This window comes from Odontesthes bonariensis, chromosome 3, assembly GCF_027942865.1.
Source record: "Odontesthes bonariensis isolate fOdoBon6 chromosome 3, fOdoBon6.hap1, whole genome shotgun sequence".
Lineage (NCBI taxonomy): Eukaryota > Metazoa > Chordata > Actinopteri > Atheriniformes > Atherinopsidae > Odontesthes > Odontesthes bonariensis.
The window spans coordinates 45,584,939-45,605,467 of record NC_134508.1 but is presented as its reverse complement, the minus strand read 5'-3'; the positions used below and the strand labels follow the sequence as shown (position 1 = coordinate 45,605,467).

Genomic DNA, 20,529 nt, shown 5'->3' with positions numbered 1-20,529 from the left:
ACAACGCATTTTCCAGGGGCATAACACACATCTTGCAGCTAGCTGTTTCAGATCAGCAGAAAACTGAGCTACCGTTGCATCATCCTTCTGAACACATCGTCGGAATCGGAATCGTTCGGCTATGACCAGCGGTTTTGGTTCATAGTAATCTGACAGAACTTCCACAATTTCATCAAAAGTCTTATCCTTAGGTTTGAGAGGTTGAACTAAATTTCGCAGCAGTCCGTATGCAGAAGCACCAACAGAGCTTAGCAGAGTAGCTACCTGTTTTTCATCCTCGACATCGTGTGCTTCGAAAAAAAGTTCCATCCGCTCGACGTAAGCTGTCCATTGTTCATTTTCTGGATTAAACTCAACCGGTTTGGCATAGTTGGCCATCTTACCTGCTCACTACAGTCACTTTTTACCTCGTCGCCAATTATGTGGTGTATTAATGACGATACGCTTGCACGCATTTAGCCACATTTACTGAAGTACTTAACAAACATTACAATATGCCAACTGTGGCTTGCGTTCTGGCGCATCTGTCTGTGCATGCGCATATCACATAGAACACATAGGAAAACTACGGAGAGCCCATAAGCTCAATATACCACAATCCTGGGATCAGTGTTTCCACAGGTGTTTTCAGCTCCTCCAGGTCAGGCTGAAGCACAAAGGTGGGAACCTTTAGGCCCAATCCCATTTCATCCCTTGGCCCTACCCCTTACCCCTTCCCCTCCGTTTTGCGCATTCACGTGTAGGGGTAGGGGTGTCCCAAATCCCTTCCCCTTATCCCTACCCCTCCGTTGTAACCCTTCAAACGGAGGGCTTCGGCCAGGCAGACTCCGTTCGAAGGGGTATGATATATTTCCCAGAGTACAACGCAACTACCGGGCGAACTCGAGTCTTTTTAAAAATGGCGGAAGCAAAGAAAGCACCACACAAATGTAAGTAGCTCTATTTTTTTGCCATAATTTAACTGTTTTAACCGTTTTAGGTTGTGATAACTGGTGTATTGTGTGAGTTTAACATGGTGGCAATGTGTAGTTGTTTTCTGCTATAAACGCACATGGGAAAAGTCGCTATTTACATGGAGTAATCGGTCAATGCATGTGAAGGTGCTGCGAAAGAGTTGTCGTTTTTTAAATTGTAACACGAGTATTTACAAGCAATGTAGTTGGTTAACCATAGATAAGTTCCTTTTGAGTGACGTGAGCGTCATTTCGCTACCTATTACCACAAGTATTCATATACGTGACTGATTCACAGGGACTCAAGCACAAACAAAGAGCCTGATCAGGTTTAGCACAGAAAACGAAGATCGGTTTCTAAAGTCATCCCCATCCCCAAAAAGAAGTAGGAAGTCCAATCCCATAATGGATTACCTGATACAGGAGAGCCTGAAGGAGCAGAAGCGCCACGAGGAGACGGAGCAGAAGACGGAGCGCTTTTTAGCTCTGTTTGAGCGCATGATAGACAAACTTTAAGGTGAGTTGATGCGCCATGCACCTATTGCACACACAGCCACCACTACCGCATTCTGAAACACCTTTTTTTATTTTTTTACAATGGATGAAAGTGCATGCTATAATGTCATATCGTCTCTTGTTCCCCCAGAACATCACTGAGCCCATGCAGCACCTCCGATGTGCCATGCACCTTCGCTGTTCCTGCTCCGGTCACCCCACCATCTCGTTCTCGATGATTGCACTGTTGCCCGTTTATGTTCATATTGTTTATATTCATACTGTTTATTGTCTATATTTGCACCACACACTTTACAGCAGACACTTTAAGCTGTCATTTGCAATATTTCTGAAAATAAGCTGCCTTACCAGTCTGTAATGTGAGTAGCCTAATAAAAGAAATTAAGGACAAAAGGTTTGTGAGCATGATTATCACATCAACATCATATGAACGACTGGAACGAATATTGGTATGAAGAGATTTATTATACAAGGGATAACAAAAAAATTGGGGTACATGTTGTGGTCCAATCGGCAATAATTTGTAGGATGACCCGTCTGCTGGAAAGAAAAACATGGAAAGATCAGGCTTTCATCCTCCCAAACCAACACATTGATAGCACACACAATGCAGTGCATTTATTTATGTCATCAAATCTGAACCTGGTACAAAGAAAACCGCTTCAAAAACGCATGAGCTGCATGTTTATCCCAAACGGAACGAGGCGAGTAACAAAGGCTAAACGTTAGCTTATGCTTTCAGCTAGGTTAGCCAGGTTAGGATACTACTCCAATCGGTATGCAACCGGCATTCCGACATCCCGTCACTCAGACATGACGCCACTGCGACATCCCGACAGTTTGGTACCACCATTCCGACACGTTGATACCACCATTCCGACACTTTGATACCACCATTCCGACACTTGTTGGGAGCTGTCAGGGTCGGACTGGGAAAAAAAATCGGCCCTGGCAATTTTCCCCGGGACCCCCCCCCCTCCCTCAGTATTAATTAGTATCTCCATTCTAATTAAATAAAAATAAAAAACGAGCACAGACCGCTCAGTCAGTAACCTACACAAACCCAGACACATAATGGCTCGGCGGCCAGCAATCGGATAAACCAATGAAGTGAATCAATCCTGTGAAAGAATGAAAACAAGTGAATGAAACCTGCACTCACCCATTATGAAGTTAACTCTGCCAGCCCCATACTCTTGCCCCTGCTCAGCCAACTCCTTGACGTCGGGTATGGTTGGTAACGTTACTGCGGCTATTATAATATTATCATCTTTCTTCTCGGCTATAAGTTAACCTTTGTTTACGCCCACTGGCCCTAACCTGACGCCCTAGCTGTCAAATCACCGGAAGTTTTCACCGGAAGTACTGGCGCACACACAAAAGCTCTCTCCAGACATATCTTTCTTTCATTCCGCCCAGATGAAATTTAATGCCACTCTTCGAAAATCGGCGAAATTTAAGACATTTTAAGACCTTAAAAAATGTATTTTTTATTGAAGACTTTTTAATACTTTTTAAGGATCCGCGGAGATCCTGTAATGGCGGTATGGACAGATCCACTTGAGGGATGGGGGCAGGTTCTGTCCATGGTGCTGGGTGCTGAAATCACACCATGAATACTCTTGATTCAGAAGTGTTGGCTCATTATAGACCTATATCCAATCTCCCTTTTATGTCTAAAGTTCTTGAAAAAATAGTTGCAGCTCAGCTTTGTGATCATTTCCACAGAAATAATCTGTTTGAAGAGTTTCAGTCAGGATTCAGAGTGCATCATAGCACAGAAACTGCACTGCTGAAAGTTACCAATGATCTCCTCTTAGCCTCTGATAGCGGACTTGTGTCTGTGCTTGTCCTGTTGGATCTCAGTGCTGCATTTGATACGGTCGATCACAGTATCTTATTACACAGACTTGAACATGTTATTGGGATTAAAGGAACTGCATTAGGCTGGTTTAAGTCATATTTATCTGATAGATTTCAGTTTGTTCTTGTAAATGAAGAATCTTCCTCACACACCAGAGTAAGTCATGGAGTTCCTCAGGGTTCTGTGCTTGGACCAATTCTTTTCACTTTATACATGCTTCCATTAGGTAACATTATTAGACAGCATGGCATAAATTTCCATTGCTATGCTGATGATACTCAGCTGTACTTATCTATAAAACCAGATGAACCCAATAGGTTGGTCAGACTACAAGCATGTCTTAAAGACCTGGATGACTCAGAACTGTCTGCTTCTAAATTCAGACAAACTGAAGTCGTTATCTTTGGACCTGAGCGCTTCAGGGAGAAATTGTCTAGCTATATAGTTACTCTAGATGGTATTTCCTTGGCTTCTAGTTCTACAGTGAGGAACCTTGGAGTTATTTTTGACCAGAACTTATCATTTGACTCGCATATAAAACAGGTTTCTAGGACTGCCTTCTTTCACCTTCGTAATATTGTTAAAATCAGGAACATCTTGTCTCAGAGTGATGCAGAAAAACTTGTCCATGCATTTGTTACTTCAGGATTGGACTGCTGTAATTCTTTATTATTGGGCTGTCCCACATATTCTCTGAAAAGCCTTCAGTTGATCCAAAATGCTGCAGCCAGAGTTCTGATGAGAACTAACAGGAGAGATCATATTTCTCCAGTTTTAGCTTCTCTTCATTGGCTCCCTGTTAAATTCAGAATAGAATTTAAGATTCTTCTCCTTACATATAAAGCTCTTAATGACCGAGCTCCATCATATCTTAAAGATCTCATTATAAGATATTTTCCTAACAGAGCACTTCGTTCCCAAACTGCAGGTTTACTTGAGGTTCCCAGAGTTTCTAAAAGTAGAATAGGAGGCAGAGCCTTCAGTTATCAGGCCCCTCTATTGTGGAATAAGCTGCCAGTAAATGTCCGGGAAGCAGACACCCTTTCCACTTTTAAGACCAGGCTTAAAACTTTCCTTTTTTATAAAGCTTATAGTTAGGGATGGCTCAGGTGATCCTGAAACATCCCATAGTTAAGCTGCTATAGGCCTAGACTGCTGGGGGGCCTCATCTGTCACACCTTTCCTCACTTTACTCTCTTTATGTATATGTGATATTATTGTGGTCATTAACTCGTGTTTCCCTGTTCCAACAGATATCCTTTGAATGGTGTTACAGTGCCGCGGCCCCCCCCCCCCCCCCTTTCTGTCTTCTCAAACCCCAGCTGGTCGAGGCGGATGGCCACCCTTCCTGAGTCTGGTTCTGCCAGAGGTTTCTTCCTGTTAAAAGGGAGTCGTTTCTCTCCACAGTCGCCTCAGGCACGCTCAGGCCGGGAGATTGGACCGAAAAACAAAAAGTTTTCAGTGCAATCTGTTGGTTTTCTTAGCTAGGAAATTGTTTTTGAATTGGCTCTATATGAACGAATTGGATTATTTTATGAATTATGATTATTATTAATTAATTGAATTCCAATTGGCTTGAATTGGACTTACTATCTAAGTGCCTTGAGATGACATTTGTTGTATTTGGCGCTATATAAATAAAAATGAATTGAATTGAATTGAATGTTACAGTTTCATGAGGGGATACGTACAAAAAGACCAAAATGTACAATACTGTTGTAGCCTTAGCCGACATAATGAGAAATAGGCTAATGTGGTCACTGTGAGGGGCATGGCGTCAAACTTTTCCTACTCGTAGGTGCAAAACAATAATTCATAGCACCCGAGAAAAATGCCACTGTTGTAAAAATGACATATTTTCAACCGTTTTTTTTAAACTACAAAACAGGGAGACATGTCCTGATTTAGCCTAAGAAAATTAGACCTATTGCGAATATTTCAAGTATACCAGCCTACAGCTTCCGACTGACCGAATAGCCTAGAAAAGTCCAAGGGGTCATAAAATATCATTTCCACTGTGGTTATAACAGAGAGACATGGTGTGTAGCTGGCGTGAAAGATATAGCGGGAAGGAGAGATCACCGTGTCGCCTTTTCTCACATTCTCCAACTCAACACATCAATGCGTTTACCCGGGTTTGCATCAAACATCTGTCCTCAAGGACACTGGTGACTTCATTGAAACACTCAGACAAATTGACCTAGGTGAAAGTGAAACATTCCTCATAACGATGGACGTTACCAGCTTATACACCAAGGTAGCCTGCATTTTTAAATAACCTGATCAAAAACATCTTATTGTGAATAAAAGCAACCTTCACATTACTGTTTCACAGCTGGTGTCTGTTTATCTTGTTCCACCACATTTCCCTAGCCCAGACTAGGCTACTGTTTTAGGAATGACGGGTAATGTCAATTTCAATCCATTCGTTCCAATTGCATGTGTGATTATTTTTGTGTTTTTCACCACAGAACCCATAATCCATCACTTCATTATTAGCAACTGTTAGCCATACTGACTACTGTAAATACACAGCAAAGGGACACATTGGGCTATTACTAGCATCATGGCATACCTGCAGGTGGCGAGCAGCAGAGGTGGCAAATGCCTAATTTTGGACAAGTACAGATATGTTCGCAATAAGGTGAGAAATAATGTCATGTACTGGCGTTGTGCGGGGAGAGGCTGCTCCGTATACATCAAAACAAATTATATAAATGTCGATAACGAGGCAAACAACATCCAAATTTTATCTGGACCTCGGGAACACCAGCACGGTGACCAAGAAGCCCTCATGGCTACCAATGCCCTGGTGGAGGAGCTGATCGGGGCGGTGACGGCAGAACCGTCAAGACCCAGCAAACGGGTGTACGATGAGGTGAGTTCACAGCTTATTATATGAATTACACAAAATGGGTTTTTCATTATCAGTGGTGTGATCGTCATTGTCTTCTCAAGATTTTCTAAGAAATCTGATGGGTTGCATAGGTCCCTGTTCACTAACAGCAGTGGCTGTGATGGCTAGCTGTTCTTAATAATGCTATGCCACCCACGTTGTCTGCGTCACAGATCTGTCTAGACTATACGTCATCCGCGTTCCCGTCAATGAAAGCGAACGTCCTCAACCGATTGCAATGAGTTTTTAGTGATACATACTCTTCAGATGACCGTAACTCCCTCAAATTTCCATCGATTTTCGAAAGGTTTGGTTTGTTATACAGTATAAAAAAAATCCAAACGGAACTATATGTTGATACTGCATAGTGATGAATATTCACATTATATTATATTATATTACATTATATTATACATAGGCCTATCATCATGTATAATATTGCTTAGTAAGCCTATAGTCAGGTAATTAAATAGATCCCATAAACAAACACAGAGCTCCACCTTGTGTTCAAAATGAGTCGTGACACTTAGGCCATCCACAGAATTGAAGGAACTTGCCCTGTAAATCTGTTTTCCAGTACATCGTCTCTATCGTCTTTATTTGGTGCAATGAATATTCCCCATGCCGTTCCGGTGTTGTGCCGAAAAACAACACCGGTACCAACAGTTCATTGCAGTTAGGCTTAGGCCTACCATATCTTAACGAGGTAAACCGTGTGGTATAATAAAAACCATTAACAGAGCAGGCGGAAACTTTTATGTAAATGTAAAGTTGCCTTCCCAGTCCTAACACAAACTATACTTTTATTCAACCAGGTGCTAGCACGGGCTGACGATTATGCAGCGATGCCACCATACGAGGCAGTCCGATCGAGGATGGAGAGGAGGAGAGCTAGCCTCATGCCGCCCATCCCACACAGCCTGGAGGAGGTGGCTGTGGAGGGGCCGTGGGCCGAAACGTGGGATGGGGAGGAGTTCTTGTCGAAACAAGATGACCTCCATGGGTTTATAGTTTTCACCACTACTGCAAACTTGCGGCACCTGGCCCAATGTCAGGAGGTTAGAATCCATTTCCAATATCTTTTCCCAATCTAGTTTAATATCCCAATCAGTTGTTCTAATATTGTCACTTTTCCGTCTAGATATACATGGATGAGACCTTTAAAACATGCCCAAGGCCCTACCTACAGTTCGTCACGATTCACGGCCTGTACATGGGGAGGACAATCAACTTCGTATCGGTCCTGATGGCGGGCAAGACCGAGGCGCAATACAGGGCTGTACTGCGCCACGTAAAAAGGCGCATTCTACGCGTCACGGGGGAACAGTAAGTGTGTGTGTGTGTGTTAGTGATGTAGTCGAGACCGCTTAGTCCGAGACCAAGACATTACCAAGACCGGAGGGTATCGAGACCAAGACCGAGACCAAGACAGACCTGTCGAGACCAAGACCAAGTCGAGACCAAGACCAAGACAGGGCGAAATCAAGTCAAAACCGAAAACACACTTGCCCTAGAGTGCCAGAGATTGTGATCACACACTAGTGTGAACTGAAGAACAAAAGTAAAATAAATAATACCTTTCACAACTCGCAACATTGTTGCTTACTTTAATTGGATTAGAACGTTGTTGAAGTGCACTTGACCAACATTCTATGTCAACTCTTCTGTGTGTGTGTGTCATTTCATTAGATTTTTTATGCAGCCATGCATTTCATGTTTAAATGGTTTATAATCCACGTAACCAAGTTAAAAGAATTGAATATTATAGAGTAACATTTTGCGCTGTTATAAATGTTTGGGTCGCACATTTATTGACAGGGTCGGTCAGCAACCGGAACCAAGATAAAAAAAAAAAAAGTTTAAGCCTGAGCGGGCGGAGCATTCGAAGGGGAAAACAGACAGCTTCAAGTGAATGGCAGAGACATATCAACACTCATTTATCATCCTTACAGTGCATCCAACAATTAGGCCTACTCACAGGTCATATTGTGTTCATTTTATCAATAGAAAACGAATGCAGAGGTTGTCATACATCAGCTGCGACCGTATGTTTTAATTGATTATTTGTTCAGAATTTGTCCATAGTGATTCCCCCACTTACAAACTTTCACAGGACAGTGATGACGTTGCGGAAGTGCCAGCTATGGTTCGTAGTGCATATATCCCAAATGGTAAAGAGTAGAGAAATCACTATGGACAAACATTTTTTTTAATATTTTTATTTCTCTTTATCTATTTTTATCTATACAGATTAGAGCAACATGGGACACGAATTTCCCCTTGGGGATAAATAAAGTGTATATCTATCTATCTGTCTGTCTGTCTGTAGATGGAGTCCAGGTCAGGTCGTGACCGACTTTGAGCTCGGCATGATGGTGGCTCTGCGGGCAGAGTTGCCAACGGTTGCGCCGGCCGGGTGCTACTTCCATCTGTGCCAGAGCCTATGGCGGAAGGTGCAGGAGCTGGGGCTTTCCGGTAAGTGTGTAAGTGGTGCAAACAACAAAAGGCTACAGGTTGAACCACCTGTGATACTCTCAGCGGACTTCAGTCGCGTACCAAGTTGCTTTCGGGCCCAGATGCGAGGCGTAAGCGCACACATGGAGGCCTTTGCTCCCCGTGCATGGGAAAGGACTGCTTTCTAGTCTAAATGACACCATAAAATACATATTTTGTTAAAGGAGTGCCTGAACTTTTGTTTTGCTTTTGTGCTTTAATAATGCTTATTCCCTTAACTTTTTGCAGTTCACTACCAGCGCGACGACGCGCTTAAACAGTGGCTGAGAAAGGTGATGGCCTTGGGGTACCTTCCCACTGCCCTGGTGAAACAAAACTACCGCCTGTTGGTCAGGAGCCGGCAGACCCGGCAGGTGATTGGCTTGTATCCCCAGGTCGTCCAATTTTTGGCCTACTTGGAAAGGATCTATGTGGGGGACCAGGCTATCTTCCCACCCCCCATATGGAATGTTTTCCGACGCAGGTCGGACACGTGGACCAACAACTGTGTGGAGGGTAAGCGAAGGGTGTCACTCACCCAGTACACTAATATGACGCTCATTTAGATGTCCTTATGAATTACTTCTTATAAATTGCTTCTTATAAATTACTTCTATTCCTTCTACCCAGTACACTGTAATATGACGCTCATTTAGATGTCCTTATTAATTACTTCTATACCATTTCAATAACTAACTAGTAGGACATAAATGATCGTCGAAAGATGTGGTAGAATTTTGTAAGTGATCCGCCTTTATGGGCGGATTCGGAACGATCCTCACCCTGGACCACATCCATGAACGCCTCTTGTAAATCATTCCATCGTAAGCATGTAGCTAAAGACACTTAAGCTATCAACAACAATGACAACAATAACAAGGCCAAGGAAACGTGTAAAACACTTTCCTCTGATGGAGGTGACTTGAGAAGCGGCAGTGCTGACACCAAATTGATGGTGAAAGGGGGGTAGCTTCTTTAACATCTGACTTAAATTGGGTCAATTAATGAAACATTGTAAGACGCATAGTATTCATTGTGGTCCAAAATTAAACTCTGTCCTCCACTGAGAAGCATTTGGAAGCTTTTGTCACCCCCATCAGACACAAAACCTTGTGTCCTTGTAACAGTGTCTAGTTCATAAACAGCCCCTTTTCTGTATTAGCTTTCCACCACAGGTGGAATGCGGGGATGACGCGCCACCACCCAGGGCTATGGGTTTTCATCCGCCGCCTTAAAGACGAACAGCGGCTGGTGGAGTCCCAGTGCCACAGAGCGGCCGGTGGGGACCCACCTCCACCACAGCGGCGCAAGTGGAGGCAGCTGGAGGAGCGCCTTCAGCGGCTGCGCAGACAGTACAGGCGGGGAGGCAGGACGCTGGAGCAGTACTGGAGCGCTGCCCAGTGCTGCATCGTAAATTTTGAGTAGTAGGCCTTGTTTTAAAATCGTTGGGTTTTGTGTCCCTGATGTTTGTAGATGTTAATAGATGTTTATATAGGGACAAAAGAAAGCCTACAGTTTAGGTGAAATTAATTATTATTATTGTTTTTTTGTTGCTAATTTTAGTTGTATTTAGCTCATTTTGAATGAAAAGTTAATAAAATGCTGTTGTTGATGTGGATCTTGTTGTTGTGTTGTTTGTTTGCATAGTGATTGTATGAGGATTGCACTTTAAGGTGCCCACTGGTTTCTTTAACCGTTACTCTTTTTACGAGCAGGGAGGAAGTTCTGTGTGAGTTTATCCCTTAAGATCGGGGCTCACCTTCCTTTGTGGAGATGTCGACGGGCAATATTTTTAACAACAGCAGGTTGCGTGTCTTCCGACAGTTGTCACAGCCTTGAATGCGCGATGAAGATTGTAACTCTGCGCACCCCAATTGAAAACTGAAACCAACATTTAAATTTGGTATTCCTTTTGCAGCCACGTGCATTTATCTAACCTGCTGTCCCCTCCACAAGCACAAGGCATGCATGAATTAATTGAAGTCATCTCCGATTCTGTGTGGGCTGCGATCTTGTTAATGATTGAAATACGTCATGAAGCTTTTCATTAAATTACATTTGATTTGTATAGGCCTAATATCGAAAAACTTGCACAAGATTTGATCTTTTTTTGCATCTTAACTTCCACGGTAACATAGGCTACACATTGCATTTGCTGGTTTTCTGGTGCTGTGCTGTCTTTGCGATGCGCATCTCCGCTTCTTGGCTTCATTGCTGGAGGACCGTATAATATAGGCCTGGCCTATCTACATCATGTCAGCGACGAGGCATTGCATTGGGAAGTGGAGAATCTCAGCTGTCCGTCAGTAGCCTATATAACACTTGCATGTAGGCTATTCTGAAGAATGAATGGAGAAATCGATCTTCATATTTCTAGGCCTATTAGCCTACTATTAGGCCTACCGTAGCTCAGTGCGTTGATGTGTCTTTGAATGTCGGGAATCATTCAATTAGCAACATAAACACACTGAATAGGCACAGCAACCACACTAGTGAAAACTTATTCATGTAGAGAAAACCCCCACTTGACACGGCACGCAAACTTGGTCACACCTTTGGCACAGCAAACGTAAAGCTACAAGTAAAGCCTGGTTTATAGTCGGTAACGCAAGACGCAACGCAAGCCCTTGCGCGGTTGCGTGTGTCACCTCAATTTTCTAAACTTTACGCAAGACGCAAGCACAAGCCACTGGCTGTGTTCGAAACCGCCTACTACTTGAAAATGGCATACTCATCGATCAGACAGCATGCAGAGCGTTTACACACAGTGCACTTCACTCCTGTCCGAGCCCAAATCAGCCAGCCTGAAAAGCTGATTTCCCTTAAGCTATAAACACTGTAAATATATAACTTTAGCAACATTTGAAACATTTTCAGGCAAGAAAGTAGTCGTTTAGACCCCCAAGGTGTTGAAAATCTGACAAAATACCGGCTATTTACAAGAAGAAGAAGAAGCATGAATCCACTCGAAGAGGTCCTGGCGGTGAATTTCCTTTCATCGTAGTAGGCTTGTCATTGAAAAAACCCGCTACTCCACCTACTGTCCTGGCGGTGAATCGCCACGCAGCACACGCAAGCGCCGGCAAAGCAAAATGAAGCGTCTCGAGCCATTAACGCAAGGGCAGTTAAAAGAAGTATAACTCAGCCTTAATGGTGTAGCCTATTCTCCCGACTCGGCCTGGCCCAGTTAAAGGTGCGGCACTCACCAAAGGAAACAAATAAAGAAACAAAAAGACAGAATGGAGAACTCTCACTCTCACTTCTCAACTTAAAGTGCGTGAACAGACACACATGTTCCAGGTTCAGGTAGGCCTAGGTCTCTCTCTCTCTCGGGCGTTTCCAGCTGGTGGCCTATTATTTGATGCACAACGAGCTGTCCACGCATGTGGTGCTGAAATCACGGTGCGGTTGAAGTTTATCTGCCGGTGAACCCAAGTGTCCATTGTCCTGATAAAGATCTAGCCTACCAGCTGTTGTGAGGCTTCACTTTGACAGCATTCTCAGTGGTTTAAGGTAAAATAAATTGAGGCAATTCTCACAAAAACAAATAGCATCCGTTTTACACTGCCAAATGAAATATTGGCTACACAACGAGCCCCTCGTCAGCCCTCATCATCAGTAAATTTCTGAGTGGGTGCGATCAGTCTTGCTTGACTTGCGTGTTGGAATGTCTCTCTCTCGGGCATTTGTAGCTGGTGCAGCCCTATTATTGCATGGCGAGCTGTCCGCGCGTGTGATGCTGAAATCGCGTGTCAGAATGGTGGTATGTTGAAAAGAAAAAATCATACCGCCATTCCGACAAAAGAAAAAATGAAATTCGGAATGACGGGACGTTTCATTTCTTAAAAAAATGTCCCCATTCCGACAATTGAACGTCAATGTCGGAATGTCGGTATGTCGGAATGGCAGCATGTACCCCTCCAATCAGCAAATCCAACGAGACAAGCAAATTGTTTCTATATTACACGATATCACAAATGTACAGTTAGAAGCACTTTCAAACACACACATACATTATCATATTCACACGCCGGCTCCGGAAGCTACCAGCTGCTCGCTCACACGCGTTATTTGCATTAATTTCCCATTCTACATACCGTAACAAGATCCAGCAATGCTCCCAGATGTCGAAGACGCTTTCGCCTGATGGCACTCCGTCGATTCGACGCAGATATTTCTAAAAATATCCGAATAGCCCAGGAGAGCGCAAAAACCACAGCAGCAGGCATGTTTGTTTACTTCTGGCTAAAGCTGTCGCTTTTGGTTACGTAACAACTGACGGCGCGGACTTATGACGTTCGTGAGTGCAAAGGGCTGTCCCAATTCAAAGGGGTGACATTTCTACCCCTACCCCTCGCCCCTTCAATCGAAGGGCCAAGAGGTAGGGGTAGGGGTAGAAAATAGAAATGGGATTGGGCCTAAAAGATACAGCGCGTCCTCACAGTGCAGCCGGTGGGGAGGAGATGTTCCACCTCTGACGTTTTATTCCTGCGCTCTGAACATGTTTCTTTGTTATGTGTGACGGGGCTCTGGGAACCATTTGAGAGGAAAGAGAATAAAAAAATCTGGGACCAAATGAACTTTTTCTCCCGACTTTAAGAGCTCCGAAAGCCAGAGGGAGTCTCACCGACCCGCTGCCCCTGAATGCCATCAGGCAGGTTGAGGGGCACCATCAGAGGGGTGGGGCCAGGAAACCATGTGATGACACCATGATGTGTGTGTGTTCCAGGTGTTCTGAGCTAAAGCTGCTCAGTGTGTATCAGCAGCTCCTGAAACATCACGTCATGTCTCACTTTGGGCTGAAATGAACTTCAGCAGCAGCAGAGGAGGCTCTGACCATGTGCTGCTTCATGCCGACTGCAAAGGCTCATGGGAACTTTCCCTTTGAATCCAAGTCATTAGATTATCAGTGTTGTCATCATTACTTTAGGTTCAGTTTGGCCTTTAATTTAAAGCACTTCTGTGGCCACCAACAGTTTCCTGAGGGAGGTTCCTGTGGATGAAGCTGTGCTGTTCTCCTCGTGGCAGAAAAGTGCGACAAAAACAACCTTCAACCCTGAGAAAAACCAGCTGCAGTCTTTTGCTGTTTGGCCTCACAGCTCATAGAATGATAGAAAAACATGATATCTGACACGACTTTCCTCTCAGGGAGGGAACGTTCCCTGTTCCATGCTGAGCAACATGGAAATAAATACACAAACACAATTTTTTTTTTTAAGTACAATCATTTATTGGCAAAACAACAAAATGCAAAAATAATGAGTACACTTGAACATTTACTAAAACATTCATTTTTATTTTAACACTGATGCAGCAACAAGCCTAAAAAACCTGAAAAAGTCTTTAAAACAACCTTCAGTTATTTTATAAACCTCATTTTTAGCTTGAGGTGAACTGATGGTTGGATGAAGTCGAGGTCATCAGTGTGTTCATCACATGATCACAGTAACATGATGACATCATCAGACTGAGACAGAGGAGGAGGAGCCTGACGGCTTCTTGCTGTCTCAGGTTACAGAAACACTCAGACAGGTTTCACTCATTCCTCTTTCAGAGCTTTAATGAGGAAACATGGATGCTGCTGGAGGCTTTCAGGTTAAATAACCAACAAACACTTTAACTTATGAGGTGCCACCAGGGACATAAATCAGAATTAACTTCCATATACACATGTGAAATTAAACTCTTCCACATACTATACTCAAAACCTTGCACAAACACTAGTGAAAAGCTCTCACATAAACTAGTGAACACATTTACCTCTTATATAACCTACTCAAAAGCTCTCATACACACTACTGAAAAGCTTTCATATATACTAGTAAAAACCTCTCGTACACATATGTCAAACCTCTCATACACATCTCAAAATGCCCCACTGGAGGGAGATGTTCAAGCAAATGAGCAAACAGAACTTCACCTGCCTCTTCATTCTCATGATGTTCGAGATGATGTGTCTCCAATGGACAGTGTGTCAAACCATGGCAGTAGGGCAAATACAAAGGTCTCGTCAACTGCATCTGACTTTTGCAGGGCCAAAGCTGAAATGGCTGCCTTGCTCACTCGGCAACAAGCGCTTAAAGAGAAGCACAGCATTGAAGAACAGGAGGAGAAATTAAGGAGAAGGAAAGAGGAGCTTCAAATGGAGGCAGATATCGCAGCAGTTGCTGCAAAAGCGAATGTACTGGAAGCAGGATCAACTGTGCGGAGCAAGGCATCAAGGAAATCGAATGGAATGGAGTCATATTTTGAAGCGAATGAAAAGGTCTTTAAAAATCTTAAAGTGGATGCAGAAACGTTTGTCCCACACACACTTGGTTTAAAATCAAAAGGAAATCCAGCTGCTTTCAACACAAAGCCTACAGTGAAATCTATGCAGCAACAAATGGAAAAGTATAAATCAGCCCCTCCTCTCACTGGACCTCCTGCGCATGTGAAACAGCACAATACGAACTTGTCTTCACAACAAAATGCTGGCTCAGCAACCAATGCCAATCTGGTGTCAATCATGCACACTCAAAATCAGTTGACTCAGATGTTGGTCCATCAACAAAGTTTGTCATCATTGCCTAAGAGAGAAATATCAGTCTTTGATGGTAACCCTCTTCACTTCCATGCCTTCATGCGATCGTTTGAACAAGTAATCGAGTCAAAAACTAATGACCTTGATGATTGCCTACACTACCTTGCACAGTACACTAGGGGGCAACCTCATGAACTTGTAAAGAGCTGTCAGCATATGGCAAATGGTGCTGGATATGCAAAGGCAAAAACTCTTCTGTATGAACACTTTGGAAATGAGCATGTGATCACTGCTTCCTATCGGAACAAAATTCACTCATGGCCATTCATTAGATCTGAAGATGCAGAGGCCCTTCGAGCTTACAGTCTTTTCTTGCGTGGCTGTTGCATTGCAATGGAGGAGGTTGACGGCCTCTCAGAGTTGAACACACCCAGCAATATGGTTTCTGTGATTAACAAATTGCCTTACAAGCTGAAGGACAGATGGCGATCAGCAGCATGTGGTATACAGGAGAAGCAACATCGTAGAGCTACATTCATTGACATTGTCTCTTACCTGGAACGCCAAGTCAAAATGGCCACCGACCCTGTGTTTGGGAACTTGTCTGACCACTTGTACAACCAGCCAGCAGCCAAGGCCAGCGATGGAGGGAAGCGCACAGCGCGATCAACAATGAAAGGGAGTAGCTTTGGCACAACTGTCACAGGTGTTGAAACAGATCAAGCAGCAGTGCAAGAATGTCACAGTCACAAGAAAAACTGTCTGTTTTGTAATGGCGCACATTCATTGGAGTTATGTTCTGTAGCGTTGGGCACGTTATTAATTAATATTTCTCTCGATAATTGGGGCACCACCTCCCTGATTGGCTTAACTTAGTTAAGTTTATCAGTTCAGAGAGGGAAACTGTTAAGATAATAAAACGGGTAGTCTCATTCTGATTCGTACGTTCTGTTTGAAGTGACAACCGACTTAGTAACTGTCCGTGACGCTCTTAAATGGAGTAATACAAACATTTATTCAACATTGCACAGGTATATAGGTGTATAAACAATTGATAAAGAGACAGAAATTAGAATTATTGGTAATACTCAGAAGGGCATACAAGGGAAGAAAGAAGCAGTTCACTAACAGGGTTACCTATCAAAATGTGGCTAAATCTGGTTCGTAACACGGATATTGTGCCAACTGTCTTCTGCCCGCGGAGGTCTGCTCATTCGTCGCTTTCAGAGAAAGTTTTCATTTTATCCACGGCTTCAAAAGATCTCAAACCAGCACCTTACTTTGTCGTAGTAGCGTAAGAGATCCCGTGGTTCTTTCCTTCTGATGCGTTGGTGTCGAAGGCTGTGTTTCCGTGGTAACCAGCGGGATGACGTAGAATCGACTTCTTCTTTATTCTTCCTCCTTGGATGGAAAGTGGCGGCTTGGCCGGGCTGTATGAGTTGGCACACACTCGCGTGTATTGGACCAGACTTTTATACAAAAGAAAGGGGAAGTCTAAAAAAAATTGGTAATTAATAGTTACAGAGAGAGAGGACAAAAGAGTTGCGGAGCGTAAGTGATATAAGAGAGCGTGATTTCATGCGCGCCTCTCTTTTAAGCTGGAGATCACATGTCAGCTTTCGTCCAATCAGAGTTCAGCTGGCTTTTGACTAGGGCTGTGTTCAAAAAAAAAAAAAAAATCGATCCACGATCCAATATCGATTCATGCTCAAAAAACACGATATCGATCCAAAAATGTGTGGATCGATTTTTTTTTTTTTTTTGTACGCAGAGGCGCTCTATAGAAAGCGAGTGCCGGCAAAACGAAATCGAAACTTAAGGCGGCAAAATGGCTGAATCAGCAGCATCACTGAAAACACCACCTGGTTTGAAGGCAGATGTTTGGAAACATTTTGGATTCAAAAGCTACGAGGACAAAGATGAGTTGGACAAAACAAACGCGGTGTGCAAACTGTGTCGGCGAGATGTACCATATAGTGGCAATACCACCAATCTGCGTAACCACATAGCCAGGCACCACGGCGACCTGGCTAAACCTGCCTCATCGAGCCAAACCTTACTTGAGGCATTTCGTGTGAAATTCCCTTCGAATTCTACGCGTGCCTTATCGATCACCGAGGGAATCGGAATATTTATTACGAAAGACCTCCGACCCTACAGCGTGGTGGAAAATGCGGGATTTCGACTACTCATGAAGAGGCTAGAACCACGCTATGTCGTGCCCAGTCGCAGACATCTCAGCGAAACGGTCATCCCACAAATGTATGGGAAAACCAAAGATGCCCTTGTGCATTCACTCAAGCTTGCCGAGAGGGTGGCGTTAACCTGTGATTCCTGGACCTCGAGAAACACGGTGTCCTACCTGACAATCACTTGTCATCACATCGACGAGGAGTGGAGACTAGCCTCGAGCGTACTGCAGACCAGGGCAGTTGAGACGAGCCACACTGCAGCCAATCTAGCAGACCTGCTCGCTGAAGCCATCGAGGAGTGGGGAATCTCCGATAAAAACCCCGCTATCGTCACCGATAATGCAGCGAACATAGTTAGAGCGGTGCAACTGATGGGTCGCTTTCACATGGGCTGCTTCGCCCACCTCCTCAACCTGGCATCCCAAGCAGGGCTTAAAACCCCTGCTATCGCACGCCTACTGGGGAGGGTAAGGCGGATTGTTGCGTTCTTCCACCGAAGTACCACTGCGAGCCACTCGCTGAAGGAAAAGCAACAGCTACTTCAACTGCCACAACACAAACTCGTGATGGATGTCACCACCCGATGGAATAGCTTGCTGGAAATGTTGGGCCGCTTCCTGGAGCAGCAACCAGCAATCTCAGCAGCGCTGATGTCCCCCGACGTCCGCAGGAGGGAGAGTGACCTCTGCACATTGACTGAGACGGACATCACCACTGCCGAGGACGTGGTTAGATGCCTCGGACCCATGAAGACCGCCACCCTCGCCATATCTGAGGAGGAGTCCCCAACCATGTCAATGGTTGCCCCACTGCAAGTTCAACTACTTAATCAGATGGCATGCACTGCTGAAGACACGGCCATCATTAAGGAGCTCAAAACTGCTGTCCACCAGAACTTGAGTTCAAGGTATGTACATTTATTCATTTAATTTATTTTCATCTATACTTTATTTAACATGGCTGGTTGTGTAGCAGTAGCAGCACTGACGTGTGTTGTTTTTAAATAAATTTATCTCTGATTTTATTCTCATCTTCTTACATAGAATAGATTAGTGATTTTAGATTGTATTGTATTCATAATAGTGCTTGCATGACTGTTCCTGCATTTACTATAGGCCCACCCTGCTATGTAGCCTAATTGATGCATGTTTAATCTATCTATCCATCTATCTAAAGTGATATGTGTTCCTCTATATAGATATGAAGGCCTGAAGGAGACCCTGTGCGTAGCATCATCCTTGGACCCTCGTTTCAAGATCCTACCATTCCTGTCTGATGAGGCACGTGAGGCTGTCTTCCTGAAATTGACCTCTGAAGCTGCTCATCAAAACCCATCATCCGATGTAAGTTTGCAGATAATATAGGGTGCCCATTTGAATATTTAGACTATTTTTTTATTGAGATGCAAAAGAATGAATTCAAGTTAATTTCTTTGTGTATTATTTTCTTGTCTAATATTTTTCTGCATCAGAACACTACACCAGAGCAAGAGGACCCTCATGGTTCAACCGACGTGGCTGCACCTGCACTTGGACCAACTCAACCCAAGAGGCCCAAAGACTCTGCTCTGATGGCTTTACTGGGGTCAGCTTACACACCAGCGACTCCACCAGAGAAGAGAACAACATCTGAAAGGGCAGAGGAAGAGGTCGCCACCTACAGGAAAGTGCCAGCTATTTCTCTTTCAGAAAATCCACTGAGATGGTGGCAGGTGCATGCAGAGGATTTCCCTCTTTTGTCAGGCCTGGCAAAGGAATACCTTTGCATACCGGGGACCAGTGTCCCATCTGAACGGGTTTTTTCAACAGCTGGAGACATCGTTAGCGCTCAAAGGAGCTGCCTCACTCCTCAGCATGTCGACCAGCTCCTTTTCCTCCAGAAAAATTACAAGATTCCTGAAGTTTAGGCATATTTTTATATATTTTTTTATATGTCAGGCATGTTTTTACACTGTTCTTGTTGCTGAGCTGGCTGGTTAGTCCTCGTCATTGTTGTGTTACTCCTGTAATGGGTAGGACTATGTTATTCAACCACACGTTATGTTACTTACATTTCAAAATAATACTTGTATTTTTTACTAAAATAAATACTTGATACTTGACTCTTCTCTCTCTCTGTGTCCCTCTTACACATACACAGATACAATCACCAACACATGGGGCCGTTTTGTCTATTGGACAGTATTTATTTCCATTATGTCTGTAAATAGATCGATATCGAATCGAATCGGATCGAATCGTGGATCGAATCGGATCGTGACCTTGTGAATCGAAATCGAATCGATCTAGGGAATTCGGATCGATTCCCAGCCCTACTTTTGACCCAACGGAAAAAAAGGGGGTTGACCACGCTGAATTTATGAGGAAAAAGAGGGAGAATTCCTGCTTCTTCCTTATACCGTATTTAACTCATATGACATTGATTTTAGATAATATAATGTTCCTAACAGACAATAATGTTGCATACGAGCAGGCATAAACACACATATGAGCATGGAACAGTTATCAGCATACAATACTTCATATTATCATGATAGAAATGGTATGACAACTTTTGGTTACTGTTAACTAGAATAATCTGCAGCTCTTTGAGTAATACCTGTGGAATTAACACCATTGGGTTATGCATTGCACATAATGAGAACATTAAACATCCATAGTTGAAATTGTCCATGGTCATTAGGCTGACATAGTGAAAAGTGTCCGTTATCCATGTCCTTTGGGGGGCGCTGTGGCTCCACGAAAGGGATTCTATTAAATCCAATATCCCATAACTTGGTAAATACTTCATGTAAAAGAATGGCGAATGTTTCAAAATGATCTGTAGATTTATGCAGTTCCGATTTTAACAGTTTTATTCCAAGAAAAGTGATGATTAGGGTTGATTCTATTCTTCTAAAAAAACTGGAGAGTTGAACATTCCTTGGCTGGTACTGAGGGGGCTGCTTACATCTGCTTCCCTTATCAGGAGGTGTCCTGCATAATTTATTGTTCGTAGCTGGTTTGGGGGAGCGAAGACTCAAAACACAAAGGACCCCATTTAGTTGGATTCACATCTGGCTCCGTTATCTCCTTTGGCCTAATCCGTTGAAA

The 20,529-nt window shown here is 43.6% G+C and overlaps 1 long non-coding RNA gene across 1 annotated transcript; it reads left to right on the top strand.

The window, feature by feature from the left end:
- Nucleotides 1–905: 905 nt before the first annotated feature.
- LOC142377967 (uncharacterized) lies at nt 906–1,726 on the top strand. The gene is made up of 3 exons (XR_012769576.1): nt 906–929; nt 1,252–1,470; nt 1,600–1,726. It is a non-coding gene; the product is annotated as an uncharacterized LOC142377967 (long non-coding RNA).
- The last annotated feature ends 18,803 nt before the right edge of the window (nt 1,727–20,529 follow it).